At 38.0% G+C, this 26,704-nt stretch overlaps 1 pseudogene; it reads left to right on the top strand.

The window, feature by feature from the left end:
• The first annotated feature begins 20,773 nt into the window (after nt 1–20,773).
• LOC124087353 (translationally-controlled tumor protein-like) lies at nt 20,774–21,507 on the top strand (annotated as a pseudogene).
• Nucleotides 21,508–26,704: the final 5,197 nt, after the last annotated feature.

Below are 26,704 nucleotides of genomic sequence, written 5' to 3'. Positions count from 1 at the left end.
TTAAAAAATGCCAAAGAAAGAGTCCAGCAATTTGCTGGATGAGAAAAGGAAGCGCATAGGATAACATAAAGTAGATAATGCCAAATAAATAGTGCTAGTAACACTGGCCAGCGTTCACTGAGCACTCACTCTATGTCGGGCATTTTGGGAAGACATTATAACTTCTTTCAATCGTCACAACAAACCTCAAGGGAGGCATTGTTACTATTACTGTTTTCAAAACCAGGAAACAGAGACTCACAAAGATTAAGTGACTTCTCCAATTTCAAACAGTGATGGAATTGGGATCTAACCCAGACAGTATCTCCAGGAAGCCCAGTATTTTAACTAATACACTATAGCGAATTATATATGTTATATATTATATAACAATGTAATCCAGTTTATTAATGTGTAAGATAATTTCTGTGATACTAGTTTATGATTATCTGCTTATTCCTAATTTATAAGCTTAAGATTCCCATATGTATAGGATTCCAGTTTCTTGCAAACTGAAAAAGGCCTTCCCCTTCTTTCAGGATGATCTGGCAGGAAGGTTTGTCGTCCTGAGGTAGAAGGCTCATTTGACACGAAGAGGAAAAAAAAAAAAAAAAACACCTGTTTTGATCAGCTTTTTTGCTGCTGTGACTAAAAAACTGACTAGAACAATTTTAGGGAAGAAAAGTTTATTTGAGAGCTCATGGTTTCAGAGGTCTTAGTCCATAGAAGACTAGCTCCATTCCTTGGGGCTTGAAGTGAGGCAGAGCATCATGGCAGAAGAGTGTGGCGGAGGGATGCAGCTCACATGATGATCAGGAAGCAGAGAGAAAGACTCCACTCACCAGATACAAAATATATACCCCATAGCCACACCCCCAGTGAACCACTTCCTCCAGCTACACCACACCTTCCTCCCGTTACCACTTAGGTTAAGGCTAAAACTCAATCATTTTTCTTCCAAACCTTCTTGCATTTTCTCACTCATGAGATGTGGGGGACACCACATCTAAACATAACACCACCTCTTTCAGTCCGAGAGATTATGAAAAGAAGATGGAAGACAGAGGTAGAAAAGGAAGACAGAGATCAGAATCCTTCATTATTATTTTCTTCCCCTTCCCTCTGCTCAGGCCAACATGGAAATAGAGTTGGATTCAGGAAAAGTTGCAGAAACCCACAGTCATAAGGAGAAGAGCCTAAAAGATGAGAGGTTTTCACTCTGCCTCCTATTAATGACTCTGGAGTGGGGTGGTTTTATGCATCATCTCTTATCTAGAAGAGGCTACAGTAATGTAATCTGACTGGCTTATCACCTTCCGCAGAGGAAGCCAGATTTAGTTCTCCTGAAAGCCCTCAGTTCCTGACAGCAGGACACAATTGAGAAATTTTAGTGGAATTTCCCACATGTTCCCAAAGGAACATTAGGCTATTCATTGAGAATTGACCAAGCAGAGAAGGAATGGACCATGGGTGAGGCAGCACAACAGCAGTGAACACTATTAGAACAAAGGACGAGGGCAAGTTGCACTTCAGCAATCAGCCCTAGGAACAACTTAGAACAACCGCCCCTCAGCAGAGACCAGCAGAAAGCAGTGACCCGTGGCCAGGTAAGCCATACCCTCCCTCATATACCTTGATGCCATCTTTAACAAAACATCGTCGCTCGTGGTTTGAATCATGTCCCCTCCCCACAAAATATGTTGAAATCCTAGTCCACAGTACCTCAGAATGTGACCTTAATCATAGACATAAGTAGTTAAGATGGCATCATGTTAGAGTGGGTTCCTTACCTATAGTGCCTGGTAGTCTCATAAGAAGAGGATTGCATGAAGACACTGGAGGAATGCACACTGTGACAAAGGCATATTTTAGAATTACGCAGCTGCAAACCAAGGACTGCCAAAGACTGCTAGCAAACCACCAAGTTCCTAGAAGCTAGGAAGAAGCAAGAAAGGACTCACTGGGCAAGGTGGCACATGCCTGTAATCCCAGCAACTCAGAAGGCTGAGGCAGGAGGATCTCGAGTTCAAAGCCCACCTCAGCAATGGCAAGGCGCCAAGCAACTCAATGAAACCCTATCTCTAAATAAAATACAAAATAGGGCTGGTGATGTGGCTCAGTGGTCAAGTAGCCCTGAGTTCAATCCCCAGTCCCCCTGCCCAAAAAAAGGAAGGACTCACTGGAAGTTTCAGATGGAGCAGGACCCTACCAGAAACTTAACCGCAGACTTGTAGCCTCCAATACTGAGACAATGAATTTCTCTGTTTTAAGCCACTCAGTCTGTGGTACATTGTTAAAGAGGCCTTTAAAAACAAAGACAGTGGGCATGGGGTTAGAATTCCAGAAGACTGAACATTTTACTGGAGTCATCCACACAGATTCCAATTAACATAAAGAGACTATGTACACATTATAGACAAAACTGCTTTTCCCCCTGCCACTATCCAGTAGGTAGAAGCTTGCAAAAGTCAGTTTATCTTGAAAAACTTAAAATATACATTTTCCTTTCACAACTAACTATAGTTTGAGTTTACTGGGGACCTCATATTGTTGTGGTCATTAAAATTATTGGGAGTTTGCCCATAAAGAAATAAGAAGAGGGGCACAGTGGAACATGCCTATAATTCCAGTTACTCAGATGAGTCAGGAGGATCACAAGTTCAAGGCCAGCTTGGGTCTTATCTGGTAAATCTGCATAGTGCCAGAGGAATCAGGAAGATTTCCTACCTAGCAAGTCAGGGTACCTGGGGAGGCTTGAAAGTACCATATGGGTGACAGAGTGGACTAGTTGCCTAGGTGTATTATAACAAAACACCACACCTAGATGGCTTAGACCAACAGAAACACATGTTCTCAGTTTAGAACAGAAGTCCAAAACCAAGGTGTTGGCAGAACCATGTTCCCTCTGAAGACTTGTGACCTTCTTTCCTGTGTCTTTTCTGTATCTTCTTTTCTCTCTCTCTCTGCATATAAATTTAAGGCCCACTCTAATCTAATACAACCTCATCTTAACTTGGTTACATTTTCAAAGTCCGTATTTCAAAACAAGATTGCATTCACAGGCATCAGGATTAGGAGTTTAACATATTTTTTGCCAGGAGAGACACAACTTAACCTACAATGTGGGATAATGGATGTACAGAGCATTTTAACTTGAGAGACAACATCAAGGATCACATGTTCCCCTTCACAGACCTCCCTTGACCAAGCCTTAGCACCATGCAAGCTCCTTAAATCAACCTCTGGAAGAAGGAGGTTAAGCCTTAAATTGACTGACATTTATTGTCAATAATATTGGGATAATGGTACCCCAAAATACAAACTGAGCCATAGCATAGTTATATATTTATAGTTATATAATTGTATGAGAAGGGCACACAAAGTATTTTGGAAGCACAACAAAGAGCAGAGATATCAGACTGAGGGGCCAGGAGATATTTAACAGAAGTAGTAACCTTGAGCTAACTCCTTGAAGAAGGGGGGAAATTAAATGATTCAACTCTGTGGATTTCACATCTGTAGATCCAACCAACTGCAGGTGAAAAATATTCAGAAAAGAAATATATCTGTACTGAACATCTATAGAGACATTTTTCTTATTATTATTTCCTAGATAATACAGTGTATCAACCCTTTACATAACATTTACATTGTATTACGTATTGTAAGTAATCTAGAGATGATTTAAAGTATACTGGAAAATGTGGGTAGGTTAGATGCAAAGACTACATACACCAATGTATATAAGGGAACCGGTATCTATTAGGGGCCTTAGAACCACTCCCTCTCAGATCCCAGAAAGAACTGTACATAGCAACAAGGGATAAGAAAGATACAAAGGACTTCCATTCAAGCAGAGAGAAAAACATGGGTTTTGGAAGAAGTAAGAAAGAGAGTCCAAGGCATAGAAATTCTTTTAGTATGACTTATGTAAGAGCAGTTGAAGGATGGTAGAAGGAGATTGGGCTAGTTGGTAGGCTCAAAGCAGATCTTGCATATTTCAGAGGATGGCTTCTGCAGCTAAGTGCAGGAGAGTGTGAGAAAGGCACTACTGAAGACACAGCAGTTAAGAGGTTGGTGAAATAAATCTCACTGAGTCACCGAAGACTTGAAGGAAGGCAACAGAGGACAAGCTGAAAATGAGACATATTTAACCAGAGGGAGAAAGCAAATGTCATCCCCAGGTTTCTCAGCTAGATGACAGAGAGCAACATCTTCCAAAAAAATTTGACCATAATCGACACTAAGGAATATTTTACATGAAGATCCTATGTACACACATGCACACCCCACACAGATACACACGCACACACCTACATGTAAGTGAGATTAAAGTTTCATTTAAAAAAAAATTCAGCCTTACTACGTGCAAGGCACTCTGATAATTTTCTATTCTACTTTTGTTTTTAAATAGTGGTCACAGCCCATTACATTGGTTTTACAACTCATTAATGGGTCACATTTTAGAAAGCACTTAGGAAAACACTTACTGAGGAGATGATGATGCTGTCCCAAGAGAATTAAATGCAGAAAGAGAAGTTGCAGGGAAAAAGGGACAATGAAGAATTGAGTTTTAAACACATTACTTCTCAATTGTGGTGTGACTAACACTTATCCAGCTGCTTTTCTTCGGGCTATTCTGTGACCAAAACATCAAGGTTCTTGCTGTGGTTTACGCTTGAGTGTGAAACCCAAAGTCTCACACATGGGAAGCTCTGTCCCCTGCATGGCAGTGTTGAAGTAATGGAAACTTTAAGAGGCCTCGTGGTAGGTACCTGGGTCATGGGGACACCTCTCTGGAAGGGATTAATGCTGGTCTCATAGAGTGAGTTCTCTGAAGAGCAGATTATTAGAAAGTGAGGCCACTGCTTGTGCTTAGCCTTTCTGCACATGGCCAGTTTCTTTTCTGCTTCTCCATGATGCTGTGTTGCCACCAGGAGACCTGACACGTGCTGTTTGAACCCATCAACAGCCATCAACACTGTAAGCCAAATTAACCTCTTTTAAAGCACCTAGCTTCCGGTACTTTGTTATAGGAACACAAACAGACAGTGGCAGTGCCCTCTTACTCCTAGAGCAACCTTTCTGAGGAGGTCTCTGAAGAGAGCCACGCTGGATTCAAGACAGGCCCCACCCTACTTCTCTTGAAGTACCACTTTGCTCTGTGACGCTGTTGCCCAGCAAGAGGAGAAATCATTTTCCCTGAACCTATATCTGTTTAAATAGTGTTTGACAGAAAGAAGACAACACATTTGCTGAACAAATTTAAAAATTAATAAATGAACTCAAGGAAGGCTATGTTCCCTCACATCTTGGATTTTTTTTTTTTTTTTAGTATAGAATCTTAAATTCCATACTAAAGTTTTTACGGGGTGGATGAAGCATGTACGGAAAAAGTCAAGTAAATATTAGTTATTTCTGGAGTATATTTCTACTGTTAGTTTCATAAATTTCTGTTAAATACAAAGGGGTACTCTGAATATTCTGCAGCTCAAACTTCACACACACAACTTTCCCCTCATTTTAAGCATGAAATTTCTACCTCTCACATTCTTCCACACACTGGTCCCCTGTACAAACAAATCTTTGTGTAATCTTGAACTCTGAAAGATTCCTTGTTTTGTGCTCACCCACCACTTATTGGACCATCTATTTCAAAGTTCAATTTGTGAAGATGTTTCTCAACATGGTTTAGACTGCCAGAGGTTTTCTTTTCAACCTCAGTTGGGTAACATGTATCCTGGTGGTAATTTTCTTTTTCTGACTGTCTTTTGCTATCAATGCCACAGAGCTTTGTATCTGGTCAACACCCCTACCCAAAATTTATTTCCCACTGCATGCACCCCTGTCCCTGGGAAAAAAATTTTTTTAATAATATATCACTATGTCTAGATAAACCAAATCTCAACCTTCCGCCCATATCTCTCTTTTGAGTTTAAGGACTATCTCTAATTCTATCTGTTAGGTACCTCTGCTAATGGCTATCTAATAGTCAATATGTCCAAACAGAATTCATTGCTCATGCCCCTCCTTCAACTCATTCCTTACCTGACCCATTCCATCTTTTGCCTTCTTGATTTTAGTTAACAGGGAGCAGGGGCCTTTTAAAGTTAGAGAGTCAAAGTGATTACTGCTTCAGATTATACTCTTGAACAGAAGCTCTTCATCTTCATACAAGAAGAGGAGATGTAGGAGATTTTAGTCTAGAGAGAGTGGGTCTTAGCAGATACTTTTAATAACAGACCAGGTAGAACAATATGCAAAAGCACCACATCATGCTTATTGGAAAAATTTCTTTGGACCAACAAATTCAGCTTGATCCCTCCTCATCTGTCCCTTATTTTTCCCCCTTGGCCTATGAATTCCAGCAGGCTAACAGAGTCAAGTTAAAGTCTGTCTCAGTTCTGGGAAAAAAAAAAAGAGTAAGATTTCACTGAACACTTCAAATCCCCATAGCCTGAACACAGGACTCTTTAAAATAGAGAGAGAGGAAGGAAGGAAGGAAGGAAGGAAGGAAGGAAGGAAGGAAGGAAGGAAGGAAGGAAGGAAGGAAGGAAGGAAGGAAGGAAGGAAGGATTTCATCAACTCAGAAAAAATCAGATCTATAATCCCAGTGTGTTCACCTAAAAAGCAGGTGCTCATTTTAAGTATCTGTGTTCTCCACAAAATACCTTCTAGGCAGCCACTCAAGGAAAGCTTTTGTGAGAATGTCACAGTCTGATTAGATAAGGCACATCTAGCCTGTTAATTGGTCTCTAGGCTTTATTCATCTATCTCTTATCACTAAACTTGCTGCTCCTCAGGAAACACAGAAAAACCCTCAACAGATGTGAGTAGCTTCATCAGGACTTTTGGCATACTGTCAGAGCCCAGGGGATCTGTAGAATACAAAAACTCTTGTTTCTGAGTATGGGCTTATGCATGATCTATTTAGTAAGGAAAAGAGCCTTTCTCTTTCCCCATCTAAAGATGCCACCTGGCTCAGGGAAATAGCAAGTAATTGTTAAGTTATTACTACTTGATCTGAAAACAGTAAGTTAATATCACATACCCAGCAGTCTTTGGAATGGGTAAAGAAAGTACCAGATAAACGGTTTAACTTTCTAACATGTAAAATGCCTGATGCTGTGGTTGACACATTATAGGTGTTTAATGAAGGTCTTGTTCTTTCCCTCGGTCTTTCCCCTTCTTTCTCTCATCCTGTCCTTTATTTTTTTCCATTTCTCCACTCCTACCTTCTCGGATGTGACTACAAGACATAGAATAGGCAGAAGAGCATCTTAGGAGCATGATTACTTTACGTTAGCTCAACAAGTGAGATGAAAAATCCCATTCAAGACACCATTACTTCCAACTTCTTTCAAAGGGGTATTGGAAAGCTAAAGGTATGGACATGGTTTTCTGGTTAAGTAGAGTTTAGTGCATACTGTAGGAGAAAATCGTTGTGGATCTCATGTTGGTGCCACTCTGAAAATCTGAACACTCCAAAATTTCTGTTTTTCCTTCCGTAGATGGTTAAGAGGAATGATGAAATGCTAAATGAAGACTGAGCAAAATTTGAAGGGAAAATGTATATGTCTCAGCCTTCCTTGGACAGGGCCCCTTGCCTGATCTCTAGAATCCCACCCTACACTCTTTCCTCTTCAGAAAATGACAACGACCCTTTCTTCATTCTTCTTGAAACTATTGGTGTTTGTCTTCTTACACTGTCTTGAGTCAGTATGAAGTTTTGGTGATTCAACAGGGTTATAATTGGTCTTTACCACCTTTGGGGCCTTAGGAATATGGGAAAACGGCTGTCTCCATTTTATGAACAGATAAAATAAAGTTCAGTAATACAAACTGTGGACTTTAGATAATAACAATGTATCCAAGTTAATACATCAATTGTAACAAATATCCCATTAATGCAAGATGTTAACAACAAGGGATGTCAGGTAGGAGGATATGGGAAATCTATTCTTTTGTTCAATTTTTCTGCCAACCTAAACTGCTCTAAATAATAAAACCTAGTCATTAATTAAAAAAAAGAAAAATAAGTTCACTACTTTTCCAAGATCATATGGCCCCAAAGTAAAAATAATGCAAGGCAGCCTTCCTATTGGCCTTCTTGAGCTGGCGACATGAGACAGGCTCTGGTAGGAAGTGTCTCTGTTGAACCACAGGGAATGAGCAAGACAATTCCAAGATGAATCTTCTTCTCTCTTGACATCTGGACCTTCCTACTAACATATGCAGCATTCTTACAGTGAACCTTAAAAATTAAATGAATACTCAAAGTAGGCTAGCCTTTGATTTGAGTTGGGTTCTTGGACTTGTTTCTCCAAAATGTCTTCTCAGCCTTTCCCTGAGGCTGCTCATGCTCAGACTCTACTACTTGAACACAGTAATAGACTAGATAAAATAATTTCAGCAGCTATTCAAAATGAAATAACTTACACATACCAATCACAATCATTTGGTGGTTGACCTCTAACAAACTCACAAATACTGATGCACAAATTTCTTTAATATGGGAGATTTTAAATTATTCAAAAATGATTACCAGTTGCTGAAATGCAGGTTGTTGCCATTTGCAACCTTGGAGCTAAGGGAACATGAGGAACCTCTATCCATACATAAATTGCATTCCCCACATGGCTTCCTACCTGGTGATAGCAGGCTGTCACTCACAGCATGTGAGTTATAAATTGAAAGAAGGAAGGAATAAAGAAAGAGGGAAGGAAGGAAAGAAAGAAAGAAGGAAAGAAAGAAGGAAGGAAGGAAGGAAGGAAGGAAGGCAAAGCAGGAAGGAGGGAGGGAGGTATTTTAAGTCTTTATCTAAATACTCAGTATTGAATAAGTCATTTTGAGAACTAGACAGCAGAGTCAAATCGCCTTTTTGAGTCTTGAAGTAAATTATCAGCCCAGTACAGACCCAGGCTAAGACAGATATAGCATTTGACTTCATGGGTGACTATAATTTCTAGATTTTTGAAAGAGTGATTCCTGCTTAGTACATTCCAAAAAGGACATGAAGTTTCTTAAAGGCCCTATATAAATCAATTCACAATCATACTGAGGTAGTTTGACTGTGACTCCAAAATGTCTGAGTTTCATTTTCTCCCTGTTAAAGATGAAACCACTGACATTCATTTTTTATGGACATTTCCAGCTAAAGACTTTTTTTGGTAAGTTAAAATTTGAAGAGCATGAAAGAGAAATTATTCTGATTTATGATGACTTCCAATCAGGACCAATTAAGAGAAAATGAACCAGGGAAATTGGAGTGGGGAAGGGAAATAAGACCCTGCAAAGTGAGAGTATTTAAAGGGAAGTTTTCTTTCACTTGGGATCCCCAGGGTAGAATCAAGCAATGGCAGCTGCCAGAGTAGGCCCCTGAGCCCAGGACTCACCCACATCCAGCTTCTTCACCTATGAACTTGCTCTAAGAACATACACTGCCCTTTACTGAAAGTTTATAGCCAACAGAAATGCTTGTCCTTTATTGCAGTATTCAAGTATAACTGTAAAGTGAATTCTAATATTAACATATGCTTCACTTATTGCTGACTTGATTCTCAGCTAAATACTTTCTGGTTTCAAATTGAAAATCCAAGGCCTCAAGATTCACACAATTTTTTTAAATATTTATGTCATTATTGTCCGCACATCTGTGTACATGAGGCCTCTGTATTAGGTTGGTGCTGTAGCCATGGGGTTTATGGAGCAAACACGCGCTCGTGTGCACACACACACACACACACATTAAAGGCTGCATGTACATTACATTTGTGCCTCAGTCCCTCAGGAGCAGAGCTGGCAAAACACAACTGCAAACATCCACCCTCATGAGGAACACTGGGAAGACCCAGAGAAACACTCTCCAGGGCTTGTCCTATATCCCCCATACAACTTCACTTCATTGTAAAAGTTTGTGGGCTGTGCTCCTCCTGAATGGGCACTACTTTAGAGTAGGAAGATCTTGGGCAGAGGCCTTTAAGAGATGAGACAAATTAATTAACTTGTCAAAACTTTCTTCAGAGATAACATGAACACAATAGATTATTGCAAAGCCAAGTATTGCTTCCCAGTGATGCTGCATGTTTTCTTTCTTTTCCTTGTGTTTCAATTTGTGGTTCCAGAGCTACTCACAAATTAGTACAATATATGCAACCATGGCATATGGTAGCCAAAGATAGGATAATTCTTTGTTGGGGGTAACCTTGCAATCTTAAACTACTCATACAACACATCTATGTACGTGTGTGTGTGTGTGTGTGTCTTAAACTCTCAAATTTTACATTTAGAGTAGGATAATTCTTTATTGGGGGGAGTTTTGTCATGTGTATTATAAGATATGAAGCAGCATCCATTAGATGCTAGTAGAACCTCTCCCCTCATTTTCCTTTTTCCTACCACTTTTGACAACCAAAAATATCTCTAGACATTACCAAAGTTCCCCCAGGAGGCAAAATTCCTACTGGTCCACTGGTTGAGAACCATTAAACTAGACAATTAGGCATAACATTCACAAAGCAGCTTATTATTTCTTTGCACTCCCAACCTGATGGGTATTGAACACTAGAACCTTCAGCAATTTTATCTTTATAAAAATATTTAACAAGATTTAATTCAATATTTTAAAATAAATTTAAAATGTCATCTCTATTTAAATAACATTTAAAATTTACATTCATTATAATTTGTATTTTGCCTTTTGATTTTGATAGATTATTTTTAATAGTTAGGAAAAAACAACTAGTTGCAAACACATATAAAAAGATTTACTTTTATTTTTTGCATTTACTACATCCCTCCATTAGCTAACAGATTCTTTTCACTTCATGATTTCCCTTCACTGGCGCCAAGGCTGAAGTTGTTCTCATTGAAGCTTACTGTCAGCACTACCCAGACTTCCCAGGTGGTTTCACTGAGGGTGGGGAGCTGGACTCTGGAAGGCAGGGATATGAATGCAGTCACTAATGGGCAGAAATGTATCTCAGCCAGCACCATGGCCCAGGTACCAGGAGATGTCCCTAGCAAGAATGCACCAACCTTTCTCTGTCTTCCTCCAGGGTCTGGGCAGAGAAAACAACCTCTGTACTACTTCTGGATACAACAGGCATCTTATCACTGAACAAATGATGCTATAGTCAGAAGTTAGAGGGGGAGCCATTTCAAGTCATTCATTTGTGCGCCATAAAACTAAACGCTTCTATGATCTCAACGGCCATCATGATAAAACTGCAAACTCAATGGTAGAGGAAAGGAGTGCATTATATTGTGCAAAAAAAAAGTTCACAATCTTACAACCAATTAAACTCATGGCAGTTGAATAGTCTAACAATACTCACCAATGCACCTTTGAAGTTACCACTTCAGTACAATTTGTTTACAATTACCATGGTTATAAACGACCTTCCAAATCAGTTCCTGGGGAAACCTGACAAAGTTTTCTGGCAAGCATATACTAACCCAGCAGGGCAATTTCCAGGCTGCCCCAGAACACCACAGGAAGTCAATTTCCAAGTTACGACAAGTATCTGATCTATATATGCCTTTTATGTGAAATGTAAGCCGTCCTGGCCACACCAGACCACCTAATCTAAGGCTATTTACTGTAACTCTTGTCTCCCCCCATTATCAATTCTTTTAAAAAGGCAATTATTGACTTTTGATAAATTTGGGGAAAATCTTCCATTCTAAAACTAATAAACAAACCAAAAAATAAAAATCTGTTTCTAAAGGCTTGATATTACACAGAACGTATTTTCATGATGTCTATAATCTTCCATCTACTTCCCCTAAGGCCCAATTCCTATACTGTTTTGTTTATTTACTTGTTTAACAGCTATTCATATTTAGTGAATAATTATTATTTCTTTTTTATTGATTTTATTTTTTAAATACATGACAGCGGAATGCATTACAATTCTTATTACACATATAGAGCACAGTTTTTCACATCTTTGTATATAAAGTACGTTCACGCCAATTATTTCTAAGAACTTCCTCAAGCACTTTGTTTCAAGTAATTTTTCCTGCTCAGGTCAACCCTATTAAATTATTCTCATTTTACAGATAAGGAAACTAAAACTTGAAGGTGCTAAATAATTTTCCCACAGAAATCCCAGAAAATACAAAGACCTAGTATTGAAATTCAGGTCTGTCTAAACAGAGATCCGATGTCTTCATGCACCTTAACAAGTATGTAATATTGTAGCTGTGTGATTTACTGCTTTAATTAAAGTACACACACATATACACACACATACAATTACTGTATTTTGGGTACACCATGGATTGAATAAATTTTGAAAACTAGTCAAAGTAACTTTTGGCCATCCTTTCATTTTTAAAGTAAAATATATTGGTTATTTCATTTCAAAGTTAATATCTATTCATTAGAAAATTTTGAGAATGTGCACAAGAGAAAAGGGAAAAAAACAACCAAAGATGAACATTTTCTAATATTTTCTTAACTAGAAATTACAACATTTTGGTAAGAAAACATTCTGTTGTAATATATATTTTGAAGAGCTGATTTAAAAATATTTTTGACATAAAGATTAGCAGATTTAGTGATCAATCAGACATAGGTACAAATTCTCTATCACTTAAAAAACTATTTGGCCTCTTGAACCCAAGATTGCTTCTGTGTAAAATAAGAATAATAATTATTACTATCCCCACTGAGATATTATAAAAATTGAACAAGAAAAAATATAGAGAGAGTGCTTAGCAAATTCTTTGTGCTCAAGAGAAGATGGTAGCAGTGGACATGGTATGTGTATAGACATTTATATTTATATCTATCTCTGTCTTTTAATCTCTATAGCAAACCAAAAACCTATGGCTGGCATTTACAGTTAAAGATTTTTTTTTGTAAACCCAGAACATGAGCTGGTGAGAACAATCCACTAATAGCCCCAAGACCAGAGAGGTGCCTATGTCTGTGCAGGAGAAAAGGGAGACAAAGCATCGTTCTATGAACTTTCTTCCAGAACAGGCCTCCCTTTCAGGAAAAGTCCCTGCCCTGAGGAGAAGCTACTGGAGTGGAATTGAGATCTATCAGCATATCCCAATAGAGACAAAGGAAAGAAAAGCTGGAATTCAGGTAAGAGTGGAGGTAGAGAACAGAACTAGGAAGGTTTGGGAAACAACAGAAGAGGGAATTCTCCAAAACTACTTCAAACCAGCTTCTGACATCTCAGAGAACTGACTTCACCTAAAAATGAGCAACAAGAAAGTACTGACGTCAAATGCTCTGCAAAGTTGTTAGAAGATAAAAGAGAAGAAAGAGCAGAGTAACTTCACTATAGATAATAAAGCATATCAGAAAGAGACAGATCAAAACTGTAACTTATTTCAAAACGAGCTAAAAGACATTATGAAAATGATACAAAATGTAAAAGAACAGCATACCTCAGAATTAGGAAAAACTCATAAACCAGGTGACAGAACACGGGAAAGAATTATAAATAAATGAAAAAGTCACTTTGGAAATGAAGAGTAAACTAGAAGGAACACAAAAGCAAATAAGCCCAGAATATGTCTTAAGAGGATACAAGGTGAAATTGAGGAGACTTTTTAAAATCAAAAAAGAAATAAGAAGTATTAAAGAGAAACTGACAAAGAAAATGTGCACTACATAATATAAAGAATCCCCGAGGAAGAAGAAAATATAGAAAAGAGCAAATTCTAAAAACAACAAAGCGAAGATACTTTCCTGAATTTAAAAAGGAACTGAAACCATATACTAAAATATATCTGCGAAAATCAATTCAAAATGTCCAGCACCAAGGCATATGCTAACAAAAATTTTTGGAACATGTCAGAAACAAAAAGCAAATGACTTACAAAGGGAAAAAATAGGTTACTATGAGACTTTACAGCAGCCCTGCTCTATGACAGAAGAAAATAGAGTAACCTAATTAATATACTCAAGGAAAGAAATGTCTAAAGGAAATATAAAGTTTTTTTTTATCCAGTAAAACTGACTTTTAGATACAAAGAGCATAAACAAACAGTTATCAACATGCAAGAACTCAAAGAACATTATTCCTATGTGCCCCTCCTAGGGAATATACTAAAAATGAGCTTCAGAGAAACAAAGTCACTAGAGAGATATAGACACAAGGACTGATGACAAGAGCTAAATATATACAACATGCAGTTATTATAGAATAGAGATCAAACAAGCATTAACAGGAGAAAGTATAATATTAGTGGCTATATGCTTAGAAAATGTATAGCAGCTATAAAAACAAATGGGAGAATGAGGGAAGTATATGCAAAAAATGTAGTTATTTTTCACTAATGAATTGCTGGTGGTGTTAGTGTTGTTTGAATATATAACATCGGAATTGGGTAAATAAGTAATTAGGTGGTGTTCTGATTCTATCACTATATCCTTGAGAACTAAGATTTTGGTATTCAAGAAAGGAAATACAGCCGCAACACAAAAGTTAAAAACCCTGCGTTCCCAAATTTAAATTAGAACTACCAGGATGATCTCATTAAGTAATTTTGTCTACCAAAGACACCTAGAAACAATGACCGTCTCCAGCATACAGATAGATGGCCGTATTGAAACATCTGGGGGGAGGTTCTTCCCTCCAAAACCACCCAGGGATTCTTGGAGAAGTGACTATGACCACATCTGAGGCAAGAAATATACAAGATGAGCCTGCAAAGCCCTGGTCATGCCAACTAAGGAAAAAGTGATCAAAGGTGGTGTTAAAAGACCCAGAAGCCAACTACAGGACAATCGGGTTTTCACTGAGATGTCTGAAAGGGTGGGATGGGAATTGACATCCCTTCATCTTGCAAAAGGAAGCATACAGGAGTTTGGTTGACTGACTGGATCCAGTTGCCAATTTGTAGGGAATGCAGAAGTCAGAAAAAAGTGTTAATGAACAATCCAGACCATGGGAAACTATGGGTCAAGTCCCTTAAGTTCTTCAACAGATAATCTGTAAGGAAAAGAAAAGGAAGGAGGAAAATTGGAAGACGAAAAGAAATGTAAAAGATTTAAAATAGGCAAGACAAAATTACAGCCAGTAGGGAATACACATTTTTTTTTATTTTACTATTTTTTTAGTTATACATGATAGTAGAGTCCATTTTGATACAATTGTACAAGCATGGAACATATCTTATTCTAATTAGGCCCCCAGTCTTGTGGCTGTACACCATGGTGGGATTCACTGTGGTGTATTCATATATGTACATAGGAAAGTTATGTCGGATTCATTCCCGTCTTTCCTTTTCCTATTCTCCTACTTCCTTCCCTTTATCATCCTTTGTCTAGTCCACTGAACTTCTATTCTTCCCTTCCTCCACTCTACTATCAGTTAGTGTGATAGTCTCCAGATCTATCCATTTACCGGCAAATGTCATAAAGTCATTCTTCATTGTGGCTGAGTAATACTCCATTGAGGATACACATTTTTTTTTATGAAACTGTGAAAAAATTCCAGAAAGTGGTTATTATAAGTCAGGATAGAGGTTGCTCTAAGGGAAGGAGTGTTGAGTTTGGGATAAAGTATCAGGAGGAGCTTCTGCAATACTGAAAAATTCTATTTCTAAATCCAGGTAGTGGTTACCACAAATGTTAGTTAATTAATCTACATGATTCTGTGTGATTGACTGGATCTGCATTTTATTTTACAATAAAATTATCAAATGACTAGATAGATGCTAAATAAATATTAACCATACTTAAAAATTAAATTGAAAATATTTTCCAATATCACAACATCATAATAAGCAGCCATGGTAGAAAACAGGGATTCAAAATTAAGACATTCTAAGAAAATTTCAGGAAATACCTCTATTTGGCATTCATCTTGAGGACTGACTATAGTTGAAGATACAGAATGAAAAAGTTTTGTTTTGATACTTTCCTGGGTCCAAACAGACAGTTACCTATCCTATCAGAAATACAACTGTTCAAAGAAGGAAAGAATAAACTGTAAGTTCTATGGGAAAAAAATATCAAAAGGAATAGACTTTGGAACACTGGGTAAAGAAAATCAAAACTCTAGCAAAGTATTTTGGTATTAAAAAGTATGGACATGTAGCACTCAGCAGACATTCAGTGTAAAGGAGATGCATCTCTGTGTTAGAAAACAAAGTTTTATTTTAACTCTTGTAACCCAATCCAGTCATTTCTGATTCTCTGATGATCATTTTTAAATTCTGGAGATACATGGTTGCCTAGCCTTGAGTTTAAACCAAAGCACTAAGCCCAAATCTCTCTGAGATATTTTAGCTTTAGAGTGTCTCCTCTCTGTTTATAAATAATAGGTACATGGAATGTCTTGCCAGACACCCTAACAAGCCGTTCTGAAACATACCTGCATGTGTGGCATTTTTTTCAGAGTGCCTATGAGAACTAAGACCTGTGAGCAAGTGGAAGAAGACGGATCCTGGGGACAGAAGAATGGAACTCTGATGCAGGCAAAATATAGATCTCAAACAATCCCACAGAAGGCACTGGAGCTGAGATAGTTATTTCAAGTAGTTCCACCATGAGGCAAAGAGCATGGGACTCACTTACACACACTCCACCCTGCCCTCACTAGCCAGTCACATGTTTGGCCTGCTCTAGGGGAAGCACACCTCAAGCTAAGGAATTCTCCCTGAGGGCAATTCCCGGAGCCCCAGTCAGCTGAAAACTGTCGACTTCTGGCATTAACAGACATCATGGAATGAGGAGGGACTGCTCAGCTTGCCAAAGCATCCACTACTGAGAGCAATTCAACCATTCCACTTTTCAGTCAATCTATGCAGCAAGCTTACTTAGTCTCTGCAAGCTTGCATTTCACCTTGCCACTTCAGAGTCTTTTGAGTTCATGTTCTGAAGAAGAATTTTGCTTCAAAGTTTCAAAGATGTCTAGGAGTTTGGCCTTTAAAAGGTTTTCTACATATATTGAAATTCAATTTGAGTGAAAGCTTGCAACAGATTGCTAGTATCACAACATTCTTGTTCACTCATTCCACCAGTATTTACTAAATGCTTTCTAGGTCTGAGCACTAGAACCAAAGCAGTGGAAACATGGTGTTGAACAGATAGAATCCCTTTCTGCCTAAAGTTTACTGTCTTCTCTTATCATTCAATGTTGTTCAATTCTGCATAATGACATTCTGCCCATGTTCAGAGTCATCCGTTCACCTCCATTCTGGTGATGAATGCCATAGGAGATAATTATGCCATACTTGAAAAATCTATAATATATCAGCATTTTTCTGTGACATTTCTTCTCTGTGCTATGTGGCTTCATTAACTTGATATCTATTTGAGATTTTCGCCTAAAGAATTTAGCAGGGACTTTAGATAGCAATTCAAGACACTGTTCAGGATACCTTTGTAGTGTTGTGAGTTTATATAACACCTCCTGTTATGTTTTGGATGTGAGGTGTCCCCCAAAATCTCATGTGAGCAATGCATAAAGTGAAATGACTGGGAAATGAGAGCCTTAACCTAATCAGTGAATTAATCCCATGATAGGGATTAACTGAGTGGTAACTGAAGGCAGGTAGGGTGTGGCTAGGGGAGGTAGGTCATTGGGGGTGTGTCTTTGGAGTATATATTTTGTATCTGATGAGTCTCTCTCTCTCTCTCTCTCTCTCTCTCTCTCTCTCTCTCTCTCTCTCTCTCTCTCCCTCCCTCCCTCCCTCCTTCTTGGAGGCCATGTCCTGACCTGCATTCCTCTACCACTCCTCTGCCCTGATGCCCTGCCTCACATTGAACCCTGAGGAATGGAGCTGGCTGGCTGTGGACTGAGACCACTGAAATCATGAGCCCCCAAGTAAGCCCCCCTTTCATCACTTTTCCTCCTCTAAAATTGTTCTTGTCAGGTCTTTTAGTCAGAGTTGCCAAAAAGCTGACTGAAACACCACCTGTTTTTGTAATCATTTTGTGTCGTTTATTATTTTACATCAATAAATGGTCATGTGTTGGGGTTTGATTCTCCATGGGTTTTTCACATTTCTGCCTTTAGAGCCTAAACATGGCACTTGAACAAAGGAACATACTCCTCTCTTTAAAATGTTGCTTATTATCATTATTGCCATTCTCTAGCTCTCTTGTCATGATTTGCATGCTGGGGCTCATAGGCTATTAGGAATTCCTTCAGAGTAGGGTCCCATATGATATATACAATTTTTGTTACCAGCCATAATGCAGTCCCTTGGACTTAGGAGAGACAATCAATTAAGCATGCTAAACAAGTGTGTTAAGATTAATTAAACTTGAGGACATGTGCTGCTATATGATATATGCATGAAATTAAAAAATTGCCCTCGTTAATATTAAAGTAGCTGTTTTGCATTTCTATCAGAATTGAGTAGAAGTGAGTTCAAAATTTCAAAATTAAATTTGACTGGCTTCAAATAATTTTCCTGTAGTAACATCTAGTAATAACGAAAATGAGACCTGATATAAATTGTTTTCACCTTTCATGAGAGCAATCTGATAATATCTACAAAATTTGTATACACTTGAACACAAACATTCACATTTAAGAATTTATCCCTCCAAAAATTTTTAATGTACATATAAATATGTAGCTAAAATCATATTTCAGTTTTTCTTTTTGATAATTTTTATTTGTTTTAATTAGTTATACATGATAATATAATACATTTATTCACTTTGATATACATAGATGGGTATAATTTCTCATTTTTATGAGTGTACATGTTGCAGAACCATATTGGTCATGAAGTCACATATATACATACAGTAATAATGTCTGTTTCATTCTACTATTTTTCTATCTCCTTTTCCCTCCCCTCCCCTTTCATCACTTCCCTTTACCTAATCTAAGGTAATACTATTCTTCCCTAGTGCACCCCACCTTATTGTGAATTATCATCAGCATATTAGAGAAAACATTCAGCCTTTGGTTTTGTAGGATTGGCTTATTTTGCTTAGCGTGATATTCTCCAACTCCAACCATTTACAGGCAAATGCCATAATTTCTCTCTTCGTTAAAGCTGAGTAATATTCCATTGAGTATTTATGCCATATTTTCTTTATCCACTTATCAATTGAGGGACACCTACGTTGGTTCCATAGTCCAGCTATGCAAATTGAGCTGCTATAAACATTGATGTGGCTGCGCCACTATAGTATGCTGATTTTAAGTCCTTTGGGTATAAACCAAGGAGTGAGATAGCTGGATCAAATTGTGGTTCCATTCCAAATTTTCTAAGGAATCTCCATACAGCTTTCCACAGTGGTTGCACCAATTTTCAGTCCCACCAGCAATGTATGAGTATACCTTTTTCACCACATCCTCACCAACATTTATTGTTGCCTATATTCTTGATGACTGCCATTCTGACAGGAGTGAGATCAAAACTACTCTAGTAGTTTTGATTTGCATTTCTCTAATTGCTAGAGACGTTGAATGCTTTTTCATAAATTAATTGGTCAATTGTATTTCTTCCTCTGTGAAGTGTCTGTTCAGTTCCTTAGCCCATTTATTGACTACGTTATTTGGTTTTTTGGTGTCAAGTTTTTTGTGTTCTTTACATATCCTAGAGATTAATGCTTTATCAGAGGTGCATGTGGTAAAGATTTTCTCCTAATCTGTAGGTTCTCTCCTCACATTATTAATTGTTTCCTTTGCTGAGAGGAAGCTTTTTAATTTTAATCCATCCCATTTATTGATTCTGGATTTTACTTCTTGCACTTTCAGAGTCTTATCAAGGAAGTCAGATCCTAGGTTGATATGGTAAAGATTTGGGCCTATTTTTTCTTCTGTTAAGTGCAGGATCTCTGTTCTAGTGTCTAAGCCTTTGATCCACTTTGAATTGATTTTTGTGCAGAATGAGAGATAGAGGTATAATTTCATTTTGCTACACATGGATTTCAAGCTTTGCCAGCACCATTTGTTGAATAAGCTATCTTTTCTCCAGTGAATATTTTTGGCATCTTTGTCCAGTATGAGATAATCATATTTATGTGGGTTTGTCTCTGTATATTCTATTCTGTACATTTGTCTACAAGTCTATTTTGGTGCCAATATCATGCCATTTTTGCTACTATAGCTCTGTAGTATAGTTTAGGTCTGGTATTGTGATGCCTCCTGCTTCACTTTTCTTGCTAAGGCTTGCTTTAGCTATTCTGGGTCTCTTATTTTTCCAAATAAATTTCATGATTGCTTTTTATATTTCTATGAAGAATGTTATTGGGATTTTAATAGGAATTGCATTAAATCTGTATAACGCTTTTGGTAGTATGGCCATTTTGACAATATTAATTCTGCCTACCCAGGAGCATGGGAGATCTTTCCATTTTCTGAGGTTCTCTTCAATTTCTAGAGACAAATGACCTCCTACCTAAACTGAATGAGGAGGTCAAACATGATTTAAACAGATCAATTTCAAGTAATGAAATAGAAAATGCCATCAAAAGCCTACCAGCCAAGAAAAGCCCAAGACCAGATGGATTCTCCGCTGAGTTCTATAAGACTTTCAAAGACAAATTAACACCAATACTCCTCAAAGTATTCTATGAAATAGAAAAGGAGGGAACCCTTCCAAACTTATATTCTATGAGGCTATGATACCTATGATACCAAAACCAGACAAAGATACATCAAGGAAAGAAAACTTCAGACCAATATCCCTGATGAAATAGATGCAAAAATTCTCAATAAAATTCTGTAAAATCACATACAAAAACATATTAAAGCTTTTCTGCCCGCTCCCCCTACCCCCAAGCGCCACCGTGCTCACTCCGAGCTCCAGGCTCCTGCTAAGCTAGCGCTGCTGCCGTCTCAGTCTAGTCGCCATCATGATTATCTACCTGGACCTCATCAGCTACAATGAGATGTTCTCCGACATTTACAAGATCTGGGAGATCACAAACAGGCTCTGCCTGGAGGTGGAGGGCAAGATGGTCAGTAGGACCTAGGACCGAGGGTAACATTGATGACTTGCTCATTGGTGAAAATGCCTCCGCTGAAGGACACGAGGGTGAAGGTACTGAAAGCACCGTAATCTCTGGTGTTGATATTGTCATGAACCATCACTTGCAGGAAATCAGCTTCACAAAAGAAGCATACAAGAAGTACATCAAAGATTACATGAAATCAATCAAAGGCAAACTTGAGGAACAGAGACCAGAGAGAGTAAAACCTTTTATGACAGGGGCTGCAGAACAAGTCAAGCATATCCTAGCTAATTTCAAAAATTACCAGTTCTTTATTGGTGAAAACATGAATCCAGATGGCATGGTTGCTCTCCTGGACTACCGTGAGGATGGTGTGACCCCATATATTATTTTCTTTAAGGATGGTTTAGAAATGGAGAAATGTTAACAAACTTGGCAGTTACTTTGGACCTATCATCTGTCATCATAACTGGCTGCTGCTTGTCATCCACACAACACCAGGACTTAAGACAAATGGAATTGATGTCATCTTGAGCACATTTATTTTGACCGTGATTTATTTGGAATGGAGGCATTGTTTTTTAAGAAAACATGTCATGTAGGTTGTCTAAAAATAAAGTGCATTTAAACTAAAAAAAAAACATATTAAAAAGATAGCGCACCACAATCAAGTGGGATTCACCCCAAGGATGTAGGGTTGGTTCAACATATGGAAATCAATAAATGTAATTCATCATATTAATAGACTTAAAAACAAGAATCATATGATCATCTCAATAGATGCAGAAAAAGCATTTGACAAAATTCAGCATCCCTACATGTTCAAAACACTAGAAAAACTAGGGATAGTAGGAACATACCTTAACATTGTAAAAGCTATTTATGCTAAACCCAAGACCAACAGAATTCTGAATGGAGAAAAAATGAAAACATTCCCTCTAAAAACTGGAACAAGACAAGGATATCCTCTTTCACATCATCCTTGAAATTTTAGTCAGAGCAATTAGACAAAAGAAAGAAATTAAAGGGATACAAATAGGAAAAGAAGAACTCAAACTATCACTATTTGCTGATGACATGATTCTATATCTAGAAAATCCAAAAACTTCCACCAGAAAACTTCTAGAACTCATAAATGAATTTAGCAAAATAGCAGGATATAAAATCAACACCCACAATCAAATGCATTCTTATACATCAGTGATGAATCCACTGAAAGAGAAATTGGGGAAACGAGTCCATTCACAATAGCCTCAAAAAAAAGTACCTGGGAATCAATCTAATGAAAGAGGTGAAAGACCTCCACAATGAAAACTACAGAACATGAAAGAAAGAAATTGAAGAGTTTTTCTTTTTATTTCTGTGATGCTTCTTGGAAACTGGGTGGCCAGTATTATATTTAGTCAGTGTACTTCCTTTAGCTTAGGGAACACATTCTACAGAGGAAAACTGCTTCCAGGATCCCTAAATTTTCATTTTAAAAACTCAAAAAGAAATGAAATTTGACCCTTTAACAAAGATTGGAAATTTGTATGGCTTTTAGAAGTTATCAATGCATAGATATTTTAGGACTACACCTACATTTTTAGCAACTGCATAAATGAATACCTAAAGATATAATTTTGACCTGTGTTTTAATTTCCCACCCTAATTTCATCTTGCATCTGACATTTGTTCTCTTTGATAAGCAAGAGAAGTTTTATCAGATTTTGGAAGAAGGCACAGACCAATGTTCTATGATACTACTTTATCAGAGCAAGTTGACAGAAAAGTGAAGGTTAAGGTCCCTCAGGGAGCTGCTGAGCACACATGGGGGAGAGATTCTGATGATGGAGGAGAAGTGAATAAGCTGGGACCCCTGCTTACTAGACAAGGCAGGTGCAGTTGTGATTGCTTCAGCTCTTCCACCTGCAGTCTAACTGTAGAGAAGGGGAGTAGCAAAATCTCCTAAGAGCTCCTGGAACAATCCTCCTTTTCCTGCTGGTGAATTACAGAGCTGTCTCTAAATATCTTTGAACTTAAGTTAGGCTAAACTGTGCATAAATCCCTATCTCCGTGGCCATTTAACTCCAGGCCCAGTTGTACCAAGGATCACACTGATATTTTGCACCCAGGCCCTATAGTTAGGCGTGGCCACCATGGGAGGAAGGGTAGTATATAGATTTGGAGACATCAGCAGCGTACAGATTAAAAGGGATACACAAGGAGACCATCTTTAATCTCATTTAATAATTGCAAAATGATCTAAATTTGAAAATTGCTTTCTGTTGCAGAGAAGTAAAATTCTCTAAAGGATTTATATTAGAGCAGTGCTAATTAACCCCCAGAGCTAGTTGAGAGTGTTGTTTCATGCTGTTCCTGAGAAAGAACCTCTCTGGGGGCACCAACATTTTCTTTCCAGTCTCTGAGATTCCAAAGTTCTCTGGAGGTGGCCTATGCAGTTACTCTCTGGTTGCCACCCCAGGACAAAGTCCATAGAAAATTTCTCTGTATTCCTCTCCAGCAGCTTAGCACATAGCTCTGAAATGAATAGAAAGCAAGTGGAGGCAGAACAAGATTCAGGGGAAACAGTTCAGGAATTTCACAACTTGATAAAACTAAAGAATTATATGGACTCTGAATGGATCAGTATACATGTATGCATAACTTCAATTTCCCTTTTTTCTTTATCCCACGGGATAAGGGGAGAAGTTTCAATAGTTACAGAAGGTACAAAATTTCAAAGCCATAGCCTTGGGGACAAGTACCTACATTTCCCTTGTGTTTCACAATATTGAAGTAGAGAAGGCTACATGTAACTGTAGAAATATTAAACTACCCTTTCACTGAGGGCCTTTTTTTGGGAAGGAAAAAGAAGACAAAAATCCATTAGCATAGCTGTTTGGGGAAAAGAGAAGATAATTTGATGGAGCCCCAGGAAGACAAAAGATCAATGTATGCAACCAATATTATTTACAAGTGAGGAAAAGAGGAAGTAACTGTGGAGTTAAGTTTAAAAAGGTGAATAGGTACCCAAAAGAGAAAGGGCACTAGAGACATAAAAATAGGAAGAAAAAAGGCCAAAAGGGTAAATGAGCAAGCATAGGTCAGGAAAAACAGAGCATGGATATTGGTGAATAGGAATAGTTAGATGAGAATGAGGCTGGAGAGAGGAAGCAGGGCCAGGCCATGCAATGCCTTTTTACCACACTGAAGACTTTTTTCTTAATGTCTTAGGTGGATTCAAGGAACCACCACAACCATGTACTGAGATATAACTAGAAGTCACATGTGCTGCCATCAAGCTAGAGCCAGCCATTTCCTTGCAAGGAAGTATATGAAACAGTCTTCACTGTCCCAAACCCAGCATGGAGCCCAGAGCTTCCAGTCTGAACAATGACATTTACTCCCTATGTGCACAGGTTGTCTAATCGCCTTAAAACTTCCTATTACGGTTTGGGTATGAGATGTCCCTCCAAACCTCCTGTGTTAATGCAGGAATATTCAGAAGTAAGAAAGATTAGATTGTGAGAGCTGTTAACTCAGTCAGTCCATCCAAGTTTAAATGGACTGACTGGGTGGTAACTGTAGGCAGGTGGGGCATGGCTAGAGGAGGTGGGTCACTACAGGCATGTACTGGAAGGGTGCATCTGCTCTGTGGCCCCTTTCCCCACTTCTGTCTCTATTTCCTGACCCTACCATGAGCTGAGCAGATTTTCTCCACTGGGTCCTTCCACCATGATGAGTTGCCTCCCCTTGGTCCCAGAGCAATGGAATCATCCATCTTGAGAGTGAGATCTCCGAAACTGTGAGCCCCAAATAAACTTTTACTCCTCTAAATTGTTCTTGTCGGGTATTTTGGTGAGAGTGATGCAAAAACTGACTAAAACTTGGAGTGTTTTTATTTTTTTGTTGCTGTTGTTTTTAATTTTAAACAGGACCTCACATACACTAGGTAGGTCAGTACTCTACCACTGAGTGACATCCCCAGCACTTTGCTTATTTCTAATTTGAGACAGGTCTCACTAAATTACTGAGGTTGGCCTCAAACTGTGGCCTTCCTACTTTGGTTTCCCATATAGTTGGAATTACAGGAATGCACCACTGTTCTTACCATGTTTGCATCCTCTAAAGTAGGAATATTTAGATCTATTTCAGAGGGTTGTTGTAACAATTAATGAATTGTTAATGTAGGTGAAAACACATAACCCAGTGCCCAGAATATACATACTCAGTGAAAATTATTTTCTTTTCTCCCTTCTTCTATATTTTTATATACGACCATAATCCTACTGGAATGAAATTCTATCCCTTCCACCTATTCAAATCTGACTTGATTTGTTTATTCATTTATTCATTAGTCCACTTAATCAGTGATGGTTACTAAGTGCATGTCACATACCAGGAAGTGTGATAGGGGTTGAAGATGAATATGGCAGTGCCTATCCTACTGGAAAGGAGAAATAAATAAATACACAAAGGCAATGTAAAAATAATATGAAATCTTCCTTGACTGCTCCAGTTGTAAGTGATTAATCATCTCTCTGATTCTTTATGCTACTTTCATCACTTATGGCAAAATTACCTTGAAATGTAGTTAACTTTTCAAGTGGCTATAATTCATCTCCCGAACCGAGTGTAAGTTCCATCAGGCTGGGTACCATCTCTCATCATTTTTGCATTCTCCTCAGTGTCTTGATCATGTGAATTCAACAAATACCTGTTAAGGATTGTGACAAGATGGAGAAGCAGGACCTTATTTACTCACACAGTTAAACAGGCAAAGTCCTATCATTAATACACCAGCAGTCTGCTTCCTCCCCGCACCCATTATGGCTTATTATGGAATTACTGCCAAAAGAAGCAAGGCGCACATTGTAACACATTGTAAATTTGCATCCATAAAGCTCATGTGTCCTTTCCCTTTCCCTACTCCTAAACTTCAACCTTTCTCAATTCTACAGTCTCACCTGTACCCAACTTATATTCTGCAGATGGGTGACCAGGCTTTTTTTTTTCCTTTTTACAGGAAAGTAAAAGCATTGGAGGAACATTTCTCAAACTGTCTTCTGAATGTCACGATACACGCATTTGTATGTCTATCTTGCTTCTTCCCCATCTTTTTTTTTTGAAGTGTGTAATTAATATAACTTCTATGGATCTGATTTTCTTCTCATTCAGATAAATCCTATTTTTTCACTTATTCTTCCCTATTCCAGGCCCAACAATCAGTATTTTAAACCCTTTTTTTTTAATCAGCTACTTCCTCAGAACAAATAAGTATGTTCAAGATTGTCTAAATAATTAAAGATAAAGAAAGATAATGAAGGAAGGGGAGGAAGAAGAAAAAAAAATCTGTTATTGATTCAGTCTCCTCCACTAACTACCTTTTCTTTGCTTTCTATGCATAATGCAGCTTAGGCCTTTATTTTGTGTGTGTGTGTATGTGTGTGTGTTTGTGTATGTGTGTGTGGTGCTGGGGATTGAACCATGGCCTTGTGCATACCAGGCAAGCACTCTTATAAATCCCCAGCCCTGCAGGTGGCCTTTCTAACCACTTTCTCTAAAATTAAAAAAATGACTACAGTTTCCATGCAAAAGTCTTAGAAAACATGTTTCACAGGCATTTTTTATGTCTGCATTTTTCTTCATCATAATTTTAAAGGTGATTTTTTTTCATCATAGAACTGAATCATCAATTACTTAATACCTTAAGTTGAACATTAAGGTTGTTTCCAATTTCTTTTAAATCATTTTTTTTAAAAATGCCACGTTGAGTACCTATATATGTACTCTTTCGTGCCTTTCTCTGATACTGTCTTTAATAACCAAAGCTATTCTTGACCAGAGACC

The sequence above is a fragment of the Marmota monax genome, unplaced genomic scaffold (assembly GCF_021218885.2).
Source record: "Marmota monax isolate L192 unplaced genomic scaffold, Marmota_monax_Labrador192_F-V1.1 WCK01_AAM20220418_F8-fsc00012, whole genome shotgun sequence".
Taxonomy (NCBI): domain Eukaryota; kingdom Metazoa; phylum Chordata; class Mammalia; order Rodentia; family Sciuridae; genus Marmota; species Marmota monax.
The sequence above is the reverse complement of the archived record's forward strand: the minus strand, read 5'-3'. Positions and strand labels throughout refer to the sequence as shown.